Source organism: Podarcis gaigeae, assembly GCF_964106915.1.
Source record: "Podarcis gaigeae genome assembly, chromosome: 12".
Lineage (NCBI taxonomy): Eukaryota > Metazoa > Chordata > Lepidosauria > Squamata > Lacertidae > Podarcis > Podarcis gaigeae.
Genome location: NC_139688.1, coordinates 50929294 through 50945277, shown reverse-complemented (window position 1 = coordinate 50945277; position 15984 = coordinate 50929294). Strand labels below are relative to the sequence as shown.

The window sequence follows — 15984 nt, the reverse complement described above, 5'->3', positions numbered from 1 at the left end:
TATAAGATTAAAAAAAATAAAATCTACGTACAGCAAGTGTTTTGTGTAGACTCCAGTCTGTAGTGTAGAGCCAGTGTGGTGTAGTGGTTAAGAGTGGTAGTCTCGTAACCTGGGGAACCGGGTTCGAGTCTCCGCTCCTCCACATGCAACTGCTGGGTGACCTTGGGCCAGTCACACTTCTCTGAAGTCTCTCAGCCCCACTCACCTCACAGAGTGTTTGTTGTGGGGGAGGAAGGGAGAGGAGAATGTTAGCCGCTTTGAGACTCCTTAAAGGGAGTGAAAGGCGGGATATCAAATCCAAATCCAAACTCCTATGATGTAAGTAATGGGCCCCGCCTGCTTGCCTGCTCCCTAAAATATCACTGGTTTGCTCATTTCTATATCAATTACTTTGATAAAATACATATTTTGTTATGTGCAAATGGCTTTAGATACCTATTAGGTCCATAAATTACCATATAGCATATATTCAACACATAAAACAGCAACAATTTGTTGTTGACAAAGGACAGCTGGGCATATAAAGGGCCCCATTACCTTCAGTAGCTTAGGGCCTCATCAAACTTAAATCCGGCCCTGAAGCTGCCTCTGTTTATGGGGGGGGCAACTGAATCAGCCCCACCTCGATAGAAGCTCTTTATACCTCTGCTCTGTCCAGAAAGGAAGGGAGTGAGGGTGTTCAAACCTGGCATACAATGACATATTGGCATGTTTAAGGGTGTATGTTCAGTGTAGGAGAGTCTGAGCCAATGCAGACAGGAACTGAGCAGGTAGAGCAAACACATCTCTCAGGTATTGTGGATTTTTGGATGGATTTTTACTCTTGATAGCCTTTCACAGAAAGGGTATTGTGGGAGTACTGGCTTGCTGCAGGCACCACATTGGCAAAGCTGTAGCTACTATACAAAATCAGTCTTATGGACCCATCGTATGCATGCATACCAAGAAGCTCTGTGGGTAGGTTTGCAGCCTTAAAAATATAAGATTCTGTTAATGTATCACGGAGGGATGCCTAGTAGTTAATGCTCGAGATTGAACGCCCCTATTTATAGCTCATTCCTATTATGACAATTGTGTGGTCAAATTCTGTGGAAGCTATGCAGGACGTTTCCGAGACCTAGATTTTTTCTCAACAAAGCAAAAGTTAACTTTCAGTGCTGCTGGAAAGATTAATGAATGGGTAGACTCTGCCAGTCGTATACTAAATTGACTCATAGCCAGAACTAGTTCAAATCCTTTTATTTCTCAATCGTGGAAGAAGCTTTCAGATGAAGCATGTTCAGCTTGCTCCTACACAGAACCAACGATCCTGAGAATTTGCAACCCATTCATTCGATCCAGTTAGCTGAAGTTAGGACCCACTGAGATTTATGGGACAAGTTAGTCATGGCTTAATTTCTATTATTTCAATAGGAACTAACTGCAGGGAAGTTAGTCTAGATCAGTGTCTCCCAAACTTGGGTCTCCAGCTGTTTTTAGACTACAACTCCCATCACCCCTAGCTAGCAGGACCAGTGGTCAGGGATGATGGGAATTGTAGTCTCAAAACGGCTGGAGAACCAAGTTTGGGAAACACTGGTCTAGATCCAACCTAGGGTGTTGTATTTCACTCATTCCGGTTAGCATCTTCCACAGCGTCAGTCTGAGAAGAATTTAAGCCAGGTGCCATTTTTTCAGGGCCTCAACGCAGAAGTACATGATGATGAGGATGATGATGGCATATCTAAAACATTTGAATGACTCCTGGTATTTAGACAGTGGTGCATAAGAATGGTGCAAACTGCATCCCTCAGCCTCATTTCATCTGGGTGCAACGGAGGGGACAACGTAGCAAAGGCTGAGGCAGCAAGAGAGGATCCGTTCATTTTTTGCTTTGCCTCAACCCACTGCTTGCTCCGGCCTTACACACTCCTGGCAAACTACCCCGAGAGAAAACAGCCCTTAAAGAAAAAAGGTTCCCCACCCGAAGTCTAGATCCTCAACCCCTAGAGCGGCTTCTTCCCCCCCACCCACCCCCCCCCCACACACACTCTTTGGTTCAGTAAATAAGTAACTTTTGTGAGAGAGTCTTATTCCCCACTGTTCTGCAGCTTTGAGGGAGCCTTAAAAGGGTCCCAGTCTGTCACAGGAGTCTCCCTTTTCGGCAACGCAATGCCTCTTTGAGAGTTAAAAATAGTAGGAAGGCCCATCTGGGGACCCTCAGTAACTGAGATTTCAAAATCCTTTGGGTGTTCTCCAGACCAGTCACACAAACAGAAGGTAAGCTTCTACTGGGAGCTGGAGAAAGAGCTTAAGGCATACCACACAATCTAAATTGTGCTGGAATTACTGGGCTGCCAGGTCCACAGCAGAAAAAAAGTGGGGCTGGGCTCCCGGTTTCCCAGTGGGTATATGTACCCCATATGTAATCTTGGGGTATCACTTCAGCGACCCGACCCAACTCAGAAGTTTGCATCCGTACAATGCACGCAGGTCACAGAATTGACGTCATGTTGGGCCTATGAGTCCCGCTGCTCATGGCAACATTATCCCTGTAGGTTGAGATGGTGGTATTGGCCAGTGATCAGGACGTCCTGCACCTGGATCCTTGTCCTTTGCCACAGCAGACTCTGTGAGCTGTGACCAGGAACAGCCCCACTGCCTTGTTCCAGAGGACCTCAGCTCAGCAGCAACTGTTGCCTGGCAACTGGCAGGTATCCACAGAAGAAGACCTACCTCCATCATGGACTGAATGAGATCCAGCTACTGATTCCTCCTCCTTCACCTCAGGGAACAAAATCGAAGAAGAGCAAACATGAAGGCACCACTTGAGCAATCCAGTCGCTGGGATTATAATTATTATTGTGAGAATTTTTTGTAAGCCTCTCAGCAGGAGATAAGCACCCTAAATAAAATAGCTGCGGCCATTGTTAACTCACTTCCACCTCTGCGCAGCTGCTGTTCCTGCACCCTGGCCCATGTTCTGGAACCACAAAGATGTGAGGTGCTGCAGCAACTTCTACCCTGATCCCACGTTTACTTATGATTCACTTCACGGCGCTCAACTGCCTTGCTGAGCAGCTCACGCACCATTCCTTGTCGCAGAAAGATGGGGGGGGGAGAGAGAGAGAGATGTGTCAAACTGATTGACAAAAATTATATCTAATCACCTTACGTGCCGCAGTTGACATGTGAACATTCAGTTGAATTCCACAGGAAGAGCTTCCAAAAACTGTTCTGGCAAGAGGACATATTAAATCATTTCTCCTTGCCTTTTGTCTTTGGCGTCTTCCTAAAACATTGTCCTCTGTTTTGCTTAAACGGACATATCCAGCCTAGGAAGGAAGGCTTTCCTTAGCTTCTCCAGCGGAGGAGAGAAAGACATTATTCTCCATTATTCAAGAGAGAGAGGAAGATGCTCAGACAGCATCCCCTACTGGCCATGCCAAGCTCATCTGTGTGCAGTTGGTGCAGAACACAAAACTGATCCTTTCCAAGTTTCCCTTTCCTGATTCTTTCACAAAGCGGGAATGGCTCCTCTTTAACTCATCTCGAAATACATAATAATAGAGTTATACCTAAACATTCCAAGTCTCAAAGGTGCTTTGCGAGGTGGAATAACCACGGCACACAGTGCTCCTCAGGCAGGTAGCATCCTCTCAAAAGATTTTGGAAGATAACAGCATGGATCAGGAGAATTACCAAGGCATTAACTTCTCTGATTGCATCCCCTGCAGTTTAATAACAAGGGCTCTGTGCTCGGAGGTGTCGCTGCTGAATTTCAGGCTCCCGTGAGCGAGGAAAGCAAAAGCTTATTAACCGAATGAGGGAAAGGGAAAAGTTTATTAGTGGGGTGAGATGGACCTGGCTTGCATTGGGCAAAAGCAACATGCTTCCTTAATTACACGCAATGCCCATCGCCCACAAGCAGCTGCACTGTCGTGATGATGCAGTTACATGTCATCTTGAGAAGACAAGAAGTGGGGAACCAAAAGCTATTAGATTGCGAAAATTAAGAGTTCTTCTCTCGGGGCAATCGGCTCCACCAGGCTTAGGACATTTTGCTGCCTGAGGCAATGGGCAAGATGGTGCCCTTCACCATGACACATATGGAAGCTGATGGGACTGGTAGTTGAATTCTACTCCAGTACTGGTGGAAAAAAGGGTATTCCACTGTACTTGAGGGCATTGGGCTAGTGCAGGGGGCACAGGGCAGGGAACACTCACAGCTCTGGCAAGTCCCTGCATCTCAGCATCTGTCACCTGAGGCAGATGCCTCATTCTGCCTCATCATAGGGCCGGCCCTGCCCCTTCTGAAAGTAATGCCCTTTCCAGTGGCATGGTTGGCCTGAACATTATGGGTCCAAACCAGCCATTAGTTGTGGGCAAACCATTATGTCGTTAGGCGTCACGCAACATACATGGTTTCTTGCATCATGCAGCTGAAGCTGGCATGCTGGGAAGTTCCTAAATGGTTTCTCGTCCATGCAATGACCATAATCAGACCTTCCTAGCTTCATCAGGACTGATGCACCATGGACCTTCAGATCATGCCTTTGGAAGCTTTATGAAACGTCTTCCCCAGTCAGGTCTGCCCAGCATCTTCCTCATTAAGTTTTAGGTGTAGGTTAAGGGACTTCAACTTGATGGGAATACATAAACAGAAACACATCAGCCAGGCACACAATAGGCTGTTTCCTCATGTGCCCTTGTGAGATTCGAGCCAATCTCTACGATCCAGCAAAAGTTGCAACTCTCCAAACTTGCATTGAAACTGAAGGAGCTCGGTATTTATTCTCAAGTTTGAATTCAACTTACTTAACTGAAACATACGTGCAGGCAATTTTGCTGGACCACACCCAGTTTTAACCTCTACTGTTTCATGGCACTCTTTGTTTAGGTAAAAGTGAAGTTGTGTGTGTTTGGTTTCAAAAGCAAGGAGGAATGTGGTATTATAGGATCTATAAGAATGTGAGGACATTTGGTCCTGGAAAAACATTGACTACTTATACAATACCATGCAATGCTCTTTCTCTTGTTTAGTGCTTCTCTAGAGGACAATGATCACTTATCTCTCTTTGCAAGGGTATTTTATGGGGTAGACAGAGGAGGCGGTAACTTAATGCCATGACTTCTAAAATTACATACCACCAATGAGATTAACATCCTTCCCCTCCCCAAGGCACATTTACTGAAGATAATACAGAACTTTAAAATCCTGTTGTTCAAACTCCCTGTGCTTTTTAAAGTGCAGGAGACAATCTGTAGTTGCTTATTTTGTATCTAAGCAACTGTCAGACTCCATATCTACTAATAAGAAAGGGTGTAATTATATGCTGCAGCTTTAATTAGCAGCAGATGCCTATGTTTATGAAATAAAATGTAAGATTTTTCTGAAGTGCAGAATCCTGATTATATGCAAATTGAAAATACATTTTTGTTGCTTTGGAAGGCTCTTTTTAGCTATAGCTTATTTTATATATTCTCCATATTATCCATTTTACAGATGAAAAAGAGGGACCTCTTGTGGGCTGGTAACACTTTTCTTCATATTCTCTCACACACTTTTATGGGTTCAGACAGCTTCTTCTTCATTTTATTAAATATTTTCCAGGATGGGATACATACCTGTATACTTAAAATATATGTACAGTAATATATTAAAAATACTTTTAATATAATTTGACTTGTTAATCAGATCATTAAGACATATTAAACATGTTATTGAAAAACTATTTTTTCCTTATACAAAACTTTAAAACATCAGACATATTCTAAACCTTTAGGCATTAGTCTGAAGTCTTGGATTGTGTTCAACTAAGTTCTACTCAGAGTAGAGTCATTGAAATTAATAGTCCTCAGTTGGTTGTGTCCATTATTTTAAGCGGGTCTAGTCTGAATGTTGACAACAAGGAGAGATGGTTTCCTTTTCTAAAGCCTTGTTTATTACTCCCAAAATAGCTTGAATGCTTCCTGTTCATGTCGAAATCTGTACCTAACTTATTGCATCCATAACATCCATGCATATTATTTTTTAGCAAAAACATATTTAAATACATAGTTAACAAAAACATTAATTAATAACCAATACAAAAAGAAAAGAAAAAAATACACATTTATGTACATAAACTACATACATAAAAAAGAAAAAAGAAGCAAAAAGAAAAGACAATAATCAAGAACACTATACCAACATGATAACTTAAACTTAAACAAATCTCGGTACCTATCACCTTATAGGTACTATTTGATATGATTCAAACCTATATTAGTATTGCTTGTATTTTGTAGCCTTTAGTATGAGTTGAATCTCTTAATGTGTTTTATATTGTTGACTTCCTTCTGCTTCTACTTGACTGCTATGAGTTTCACATCTCACAATACCCTCCAACATTCCTCAGACGAAAAGATGGACATTCTGTTCTACATTCGTGTGTGCCCCCTCCCCAAATACATGCACTGCCAATGGAATAGGGGGAAAGAGCAGGGCTGGCAGAACTGACCCAACGGCTGTTACCAAGAGGAGTGTGCAACAAGAATGTACCAGCAAATGTCTTGGTAGCTATAAGGCTGTGCTCCCATGCACGCTAATTTCAAAGTCCCATTTGAACTGTGTGGGGCTTACAAGTAAACACATTTAGAACTGAATTTCACCCCTGCCACAGCTTGTTTGAGGGAACTGGGGCGTGAGTGGGCTCAAAACATACGCAAGAAAGGTTTCGTACTATTTACTGAGATACAGAGGCGGCATTTGCAACTTGAAGCATGTTTGTGGCAGCAGAAATAGGGTTGCCAACTCTTCTCTACTTTTTTTACTGACCCTGCTCCTGCACTTTTTAGCAGCAGCTTTGCATGAAGAAATGAAGATGAAGCTTTTCCTTGAATGGAAATGAAGAGTGGGGAGAAGCTTCACGTCTTCAGTTGCTTAAGTTTAAAGGTGGCAGTGAACAACAATTGGATTGCAGACATCTTGTTTGTTTTTGGTTCCTGGACATACCAGGATTGTCTCAGTCTCTGCAGTGCTGACTTCATGACAAACCAATAAAATGTCAAGGAAGGTGTCTCAAAGGAGTGAACACGGCACATTCTGCCCTCCAGTGCCTGGGGAAGGGAGAAAAAGTGCCTGGCTCCTTACCTTTTTGGGCTGGCCCGTTTAGTTATTGCATCAGAAGACAACAAAAAGACCTAAACTAGAAAAAAGCAGAGGAGAAGATCAGGAGAAGGTGCTTCACAGATTTCATTAAGAGCTCACAGTCTTGAATAACCACAACCACCAGCCCACATTAAGGATATAAGAACCATCAGTACATTCATATTAAATTAAACATATAGGTTATTATATATATATATATATATATAATTAAATTATATATTATATTATATATATATATATATTATACATATATATTATATAAAGTAGAGACATCACCTTGCCAACAAAGGTCCGTATAGTTAAAGCCATGGTTTTCCCAGTAATGATGTATGGAAGTGAGAGCTGGACCATAAAAAAGGCTGATCGCCGAAGAATTGATGCTTTTGAATTATGGTGCTGGAGGAGACTCTTGAGAGTCCCATGGACAGCAAGAAGATCAAACCTATCCATTCTTAAGGAAATCAGCCCTGAGTGCTCACTGGAAGGACAGATCCTGAAGCTGAGGCTCCAATACTTTGGCCACCTCATGAGAAGAGAAGACTCCCTGGAAAAGACCCTGATGTTGGGAAGATTGAGGGCACAAGGAGAAGGGGACGACAGAGGACCAGATGGTTGGACAGTGTTCTCGAAGCTACCAGCATGAGTTTGAGGAAACTGTGGGAGGCAGTGGAAGACAGGAGTGCCTGGCGTGCTCTGGTCCAGGGGATCACGAAGAGTGAGACACGACTAAACGACTAAAAAACAACAAATAGGTTATTATAAGCCCTCATATTTCCCAAGAGGTATCCACACAAAACTGATGTCTATAAGACTTATGTCCAAATGTCACCAGAGCAGGGTGTTCCTCAGACCATTGTGTGATAGGCAGTGGATGTTTATCCTTCCAGTACTGAAGTCTCTTAGCGACCACAAGAGCTTTCAAAATCCATGTTTACTGTCCTGTCATTAACGCCTATGCAAGGGGAAATATGGTTTAAAATATGGTTTTAAATGTGGTGTGCATCTGCAAATGTCAAGGATTTCACGCGCACACAAAAACTTGATATGGACAACAACTTCAGGCCAAAAATAGCGCATCATTGGACAAACGTGCAGGTTCCCCATATCTGTGTTGGCTGATTAATTTCCACTACAGAGGAACTTTGGCAAACAAACAAGCTAAAATGACACGTTTCTGATACCCAGAAAGATAGGAATCTGTCTTATATAGAGCTGTATCATTGAGCTGCAACCCTTTCCTCAATTCTGCCTATTGCACCTTCTCATTATCCAGTATTATATTGGGGATCTGAAACGTAAGGAGGGCTGCCCCACTTTTTCCTGGCAGGATTCCAGTGCTTTCAACATCAGGGGACCAACTTAGGTAGAGTGTTGGACTTAAACCAGAGAGAGCAACATTCATACCTCCACTAAAGTGATGACGTTTGCTGGGTGATCTCTCTCTCAGCCTAGCCTACTTCCCAGGGATGTTGTGAGGTTCAAATGGGAAATGGGGAAGCATTCTGAGCTCTTGGAAAAAAGCATTATTATTATTTGGAATCCTGCAGATCATTCTTCAAGAACGCCTGTGCTTTTGTAACACTTCTCATTAATTTCAGTGAAACTGACCCCGCAACACACACCCTATTTTATGCAGCTAGGAGAGGTAAGTGCCAAATCCCTCATATCATGCAAGTGTATTGTATAGATTCACAGGTAACACCCAGGTTTTCCCCATGACTTCCAAACCATCTCCTTTTATAGCTTCTCTGTACAGTGGTACCTTGGTTCCCAAACTTAATCCGTTCCAGAAGTCTGTTCCAGAACCAAAGCGTTCTAAAACCAAGGCAAGCTTTCCCATAGAAAGTAATGCAAAATGGATTAATCTGTTCCAGACTTTTAAAAACAACCCCTAAAACAGCATTTTAACATGAATTTTACTATCTAACGAGACCATTGATCCATAAAATGAAAGCAATAATCAATGTACTATACTATAAAATAAATAAGGCAGTATTGTAGATGATAAAAATTAATTTATTTTTCTTACGTGCACAGATGATAGTCATTGTTTGGATGGGGGGCTTTTATCCATTTCTGCAGTCACACAATCAACCAGTTGCTGGACTGGGTTCCACACAGTCACAAAAACAAGTCACAAAAGCGAAGTCACAAGCCAAAGTCAGAGGTCAGTCCCATAAAACAAAGAACAAGTCACAGTAAAAAAATATATGAAAAAGCCACACACAAAAAATGCAAAAAAAATAAAATAGCAAAAACAAAAGCTCCAAATATCACCTCTCTGTTGTTGTGTGGGTGCTTGGGACTCAACAGACTCAACAGGAAGCCTCTGATTAGCACTGGGGGACTCAATTTACAAACAGGACACCTACTTCTGGATTTGCAGCATTCTATTTCCAAGTTGTTCATAAACTAAGCTGTTCTAAAACCAAGGTACCACTGTACTTTGGTTTTCTTAAGCCTGCACCCTTTCATTTTGACTCTCGCCAGTGCCGTTCATAATTTTCCACCCATACCAATGATGCATTTGGGATAGAGGGAATTCAAGAGCAGCACAACACAACAGAAAAAGATTTTGGAGAAGCAGCTGGTTTATTTCCCTCTGCTGACATCTAGTGTTTGTCTGGCACAGAGAGGAAGCAATCCTATTCCCTTTGGTGATGAGAAGAAAGGCGAATGGCAGAGGCGGGCTAAGCTCCCCAAAAGTTGACCTTTCATTTTTGTTTTTTGTGTTTTTTTTTAAAAAAAGATCCATATTAGCAAATCAAATGTCCAAGCTGAAACCGCTTAACAAGTGCAGGATGTGAGAGTGAACACAAATGCGCAAATGAGCAGTCCGTATAAACACAGGATCCGACAGTCCGTGTAAATGAAATACCAGAGGCGTGGCCAGTTATTGCAGCGGAGTCTGATCAGAAGGTCGGCGGTTCGAATCCCCGTGACGGGGTGAGCTCCCATTGCTCAGTCCCAGCTCCTGCCTACCTAGCAGTTCAAAAGCACATCAAAGTGCAAGTAGATAAATAGGTACCGCTCCGGCGGGAAGGTAAACGGCGTTTCCGTGTGCTGCTCTGGTTCGCCAGAAGCGGCTTAGTCATGCTGGCCACATGACCCGGAAGCTGTACGCCAGCTCCCTTGGCCAATAAAGCAAGATGAGCGCCACAACCCCAGAGTCGGCCACAACTGGACCTAATGGTCAGGGGTCCCTTTACCTTTACCTTGTGCCACTTTAAGGCGTAGATTTGCAGAGCCATCCTAGGGATTTTTACTTCTAAGGAGAGGCTAGCCATGTTCAATGGGGCATACTGCCTGTCCCCCCCCCTTTTAAAGCTTAAAATGGTTTACAAACAAACTCTCTTCAAAGGTCACATTCATATGCTGTTCTACACAGCAGCAAGAAGAGACAGGCATTTTAACTTAGTTTTTTAAAGGTAAGAGTTTCTAAATTATTTGTACAGAAACACAAAGATGGCTTAAGAAAACCATGCGGTCTAAGCTCTGACATCCCTTCTGCTGGAAGAGAATAAGGAAAGGCTTTGGGAACCCTTCCCAAACTCCCCCAAGTGAGGGGTTGTTGATCTAGTTATGTCTGCCAGTACTGCTTACTCTATGGTCTTAACCCCTTCATGCATTAACTAGAGCTAAACATGCCTGCTGTCCATGGTGTACAGCAGAGGTTGGGAAACTGTGGCCCTCGTGTTTTCTCCCCCCCAAAAAAAAAATAAATCTTGGGATGTATAGATTCTCAAGGAGGTCCCAATTCCCCTCAAAGAGGTAAACAGGGAACTCTGAGAATTGTGGATCAGGGAGAGGGGCGTCCAACTAACAACTCTCAACACTCTTGGAAAAAATCTAGCTCCCAGAATTATTTGGGGGTAGTGATGCCTCTTTAAAGTACTACCATAGTGTTTTAAAAGCATGGTGCGAATGTGACCTGCATTTACCTAGTGAGAATACCTCTTAGCATCATTTGTTGTTGTTTAGTTGTGTCCGACTCTTCGTGACCCCATAGACCAGAGCATGCCAGGCACTCCTGTCTTCCACTGCCTCCCGCAGTTTGGTCAAATTCATGCTGGTAGCTTCGAGAACACTGTCCAACCATCTTGTCCTCTGTTGTCCCCTTCTCCTTGTGCCCTTCATCTTTCCCAACATCAGGGTCTTTTCCAGGGAGTCTTCTCTTCTTATGAGGTGGCCAAAGTTTTGGAGCCTCAGCTTCAGGATCTGTCCTTCCAGTGAGCACTCAGGGCTGATTTCCTTCAGAATGAAGAGATTTGATCTTCTTACAGTCCATGGGACTCTCAAGAGTCTCCTCCAGCACCATAATTCAAAAGCATCAATTCTTCGGCGATCAGCCTTCTTTATGGTCCAGCTCTCACTTCCATACATCATTACTGGGAAAACCATGGCTTTAACTATACAGACCTTTATTGCCAAGGTGATGTCTCTGCTTTTTAAGATGCTGTCTAGGTTTGTCATTGCTTTTCTCCCAAGAAGCAGGCGTCTTTTAATTTTGTGACTGCTGTCACCACCTGCAGTGATCATGGAGCCCAAGAAAGTAAAAACTTCTTACTAATTTGGGACCTTTGTCCCTGTATCAGACTTCTACATGGCGATTCCCCTCGATATGTTTTTGGGGACACACAGCTCCTGTGGAGTTGTGACATTCGGGTCATTGAACTGCGTGGAGCCAGCACTGCGGAAGCATCCACCACTGTTGTGAAAAATCCCCACATCGCACAGATCTATGGGCCGAACTGTACGAGAACTGTCCCTTCCCCAGCAGCTAATGACAGCAGAAAGTAAAAACTCAATGTATTTCAAATACACAGCTTATATTGTGTTTTCCTGCCTACCAACTACTTTCACTTAGGCGGTTAAGAACAAACCTCTTCATCGGTTGCTGAATTTTCTGATTTCCCCCTTCTTCCATTCGAGAGAGAAGGGAAATGCACACGCTTCATGCACTCCAGTTGCAGTCCATCACAGGAGGCAAATTAGTAACTTTCCCACCCATACAACACCCCTTTCCTTTTCTAAATTAGCGTGGAAAGTGTAAATGTTTGTAATAGGAATACAGTGGTACCTCGGGTTACATACACTTCAGGTTACATACGCTTCAGGTTACAGACTCCGCTAACCCAGAAATAGTGCTTCAGGTTAAGAACTTTGCTTCAGGATGAGAACAGAAATCATGCTCCGGTGGCGCAGCAGCAGCAGGAGGCCCCATTAGCTAAAGTGGTGCTTCAGGTTAAGAACAGTTTCAGGTTAAAAACGGACCTCCAGAACGAATTAAATACTTAACCTGAGGTACCACTGTACACTAATTTCCTGTTAGCGATTTGCACAAGGTAGGTGAAGGCAAGAAGGGAGTATTGAACAGATGATACAATTTTTTTTTAAAGAAACCTGTCAAGATTTCCCCACCCTTAGCTCTTTAACATGGGTTTTTTTCTCCTTTAAAAAACCCCACCTTTTTCGTACATCTTTTAACACCCTTTCTCTTGTGTGAAATCATCCACTCTTACGTTCCAATTGCTGTCTTCTTTCTCTCTCACAAACATCCTCCTCCTTCGCTTTTGACCCTTTTGTGGATGGTTCACTTACTGCTTTGTAAAAGCTGCCTCTCTCCTTTCGCACATTCCCTGTCACTGCTGACACTTTCAACACACTTGCAGCAGAATGTTCTGCAAAAGCCTATTGGGGGGAAAACAAAATACAAACCCCCGCCCCCTTCATTCTGCCACTTCCTCTGCTCAGATCTGGCAGGACGGCACCAGCTGAACAAATCAGGACCATCTCTATACTTCCTTGTGGCTCACTGCATACTGTTGATGAATCTGTTTGGCCTTGCCCCTATTGATCAAACGCCCATAACAAATGCAAGGCTTAACATTTGCATTTGCGTGGAACTCTCTCAAGAAGCAGAGCCCTCAAACACTGATCTTGGCTCTGAATCTGTGCTATAGATGGTCATGTTTCAAGATAATGTCACACTCATTTCTTGCAGTTTCCCCAAAGCTTATTTTGTGGGTTGCAGAACATGGCTCTGAGCCATTTAGCTATTTTCTTGCCAAATATATTCTGACCTACATGTCACTTGTGTAGTAGAATCAACGAAATATGAATAGAAAGATAAAAAGTTGAACAATTTGAAATTTGAGCCCTGAAATATGCAAGCAGTAAAAATAGGACTATGCAAGTATTGGGAGTAATTGACTAACTGGAGATAAATATCAGTGTTCTTGCTAATACAGTGGTACCTCGGGTTACATACGCTTCAGGTTACAGACTCCGCTAACCCAGAAATAGTACCTCGGGTTAAGAACTTTGCTTCAGGATGAGAACAGAAATCGTGCTCCGGCAGCGTGGCAGCAGCAGGAGGCCCCATTAGCTGAAGTGGTGCTTCAGATTAAGAACAGTTTCAGGTTAAGAACGGACCTCCGGAACAAATTAAGTACTTAACCTGAGGAACCACTGTATAGAATACTTGATTGCCAGCTACTTTTTTGTGTGTGTGAGTGCTGCTAGCACTTGAGGTCCTGGCATCATGTTTTCCTAGGGTATTATAGCAATAAGATATCACAAGAAAATATAACAGCTGGCATATGGTTGGACTAGAATGCACCCCCCCCCCCAGTCGCCGAGGCATTGGTCATGCCACCATGTCAGCTATCCCTCTCTTAGATAGATCTTAAATCCTACCAAGTGTAAGTGGGTGAACTAAATGGTTTTCCTCTTCCTTTGATCTGTAGTTTTTTTCTCCTCTCTATACATGCACCAGAACTGCACATATCCGGTGCGAGTCAACATCAAGCTGCTAGTGATATGGCAAAAGCACCTTTGAGCTATTTGCTATGAAAGAAGTTTGCAAAGAAAATATTCAGTATGGATTTTTCACCTTGTGACAGCACTCACGTGGAATTTCTCTTGTATTATAAAATGGTAGCACTCCCAAGGAAAACTGTACCACCCAAAACCACTCCACCTGTAGATTAGCATACCAATTTTAAGTTATTCAGACTCCTCCAGCCATCCACATCAGTCAAAAGAAATAAAAATTCTTAGCACTGGTGCAATGCCAAATTCCCATCTACAAGGGTGAATGCCATAACAATGCCTAATAACTCATCTTTTTGGCCTCTGGGTACTCCTAAGCAATATAGTGGTACCTTGGAAGTCGACTTCCAAAATGTTCGGGAACCAAGGAAACTCCTGCAGCCAATCGGAAGCCGCAGAAGCTGCGTCAGACGTTCGGGTTCCAAAGAACGTTTGAAAACCGGAACAATCACTTCCGGTTTTCGATCATTCAGGAGCCAAATTGTCCGGCTCCCAAGGCGTTTAAAAACCAAGGTACAACTGTACTTGCTAGGAACTGTCCAACTATGCATCGTACAACCAAGACCTACCTTGTTCCTAAAGGACAAAGCCATTAGTTGTCTGCAGTCCTCTTCTTCCATAAGTAGTTTGGGAAACCTTCCAGGAATCTATCGGTCATTTAAAGCAAACAAGGTACCATTTACATTCTCTTTATTATGTTAACATTATCCTTTAATTTTATTTCCCTAAAGTGGACTTTTGCAAAGTTTGTCACTCTCTTTAGCACTGTTCAGAATACTGCAGCTGGATTGCTGTCTGGAACTGGTCATAGGAAACATACTGCACAAATTTTAAATGCAGCTACACTGCCTCTTATTTGTTTTGAGCATCTAAGTAACAGTGCTTAACCTTTGAAGGTGTAAACAACTTGGTGGTTTTTCCCAAACGAACCTGCGAAGGAATCAGGATGGGCTTCCAGAGCCCTTTAGGTCTCCCTTTCTCTCTGCGCCCCCTCACCTTGGTAAAAGGAAGGGAGGTTCAGAGTTAGGCACACCTACCAAGAACACCCCATCTTTGCGACCCCCTCCCAAGGACTGATTTTTATTGTGTAATCCCCATTTTATTTTTTTATATGAAAACTGCCCTAGGAACTGTGATAGAGCAAGTTTATTTAATAGTTGTTACCTTGCTCTGTATTTAACAGTTTAACAATTATGTGTCAATAACATGGAAATTTTCTCTACTTGATGGTGAGAGACTGCCCTCTAGCGGATATTTTTATTTTCAAAAGCCTACTACCCATGTTATGGCAACATAAAGCTTTAGCATTCTGAAAAGTAGTTTGCCTTTTCATATAGGGTATGGACAATATTCAATCTCTACACCTGTTATTTGCCTAGTTTCTAAATGTTTGAATGTACGCCACAAATCCAAGAATCGCTGTGATGTCAGGTGGGCTTTTGTTTTTAACCTGGGAAGTGTCTTTCAGCTTCTACTACTAAATATGAACATGAATTTCACAGTAAGTTGCTGTATACATGGAATAAAATCTGCCCCAGGCTTTAGAGGAACCAATACAATATCTTGTTTTCCCCTTCTAACCCATAGTGTTTTCAGATTTAATTTGCCACCATCTGCTTAGTTTTAACATTTAGACCCAGTTCTGAACCAAGGGTTCTTGGAACAGAGGTGCAGCTACAGCTCTCTAGCCCATGTCCCACTGCTGCCTCACAGGGTTAAACCATGATTTGGTTTAGCATTGCATCCAAAACTGTTACTCAGTGTTTTCACTGCAATTAAAGAACAAGGTGTAGTCAAGGTTTGCTAAATCATACACAGGAAGAACCACTGGTATTAGTAGTCTTAAGTAACTTTAGTCTACAGATTTCAGTGGGTCTGAGAATGACTGGTTTGGATATAAGCTATATTTTTAGCTGTGAAATACTGTCACATAACCTGCATTAATTCACCCATGTATGATAGAAAATTCAAGTCTTAACTTGTTTAAGATTTTGTGTGCTTTTCAAGTTTGGCAAGTT

The 15984-nt window shown here is 42.8% G+C and overlaps 1 long non-coding RNA gene across 1 annotated transcript; it reads left to right on the top strand.

The window, feature by feature from the left end:
• Positions 1–7155: 7155 nt before the first annotated feature.
• LOC310828730 lies at positions 7156–9149 on the top strand. Its single transcript, XR_014557096.1, has 2 exons — positions 7156–7311; positions 7885–9149. It is a non-coding gene; the product is annotated as an uncharacterized lncRNA (long non-coding RNA).
• Positions 9150–15984: the final 6835 nt, after the last annotated feature.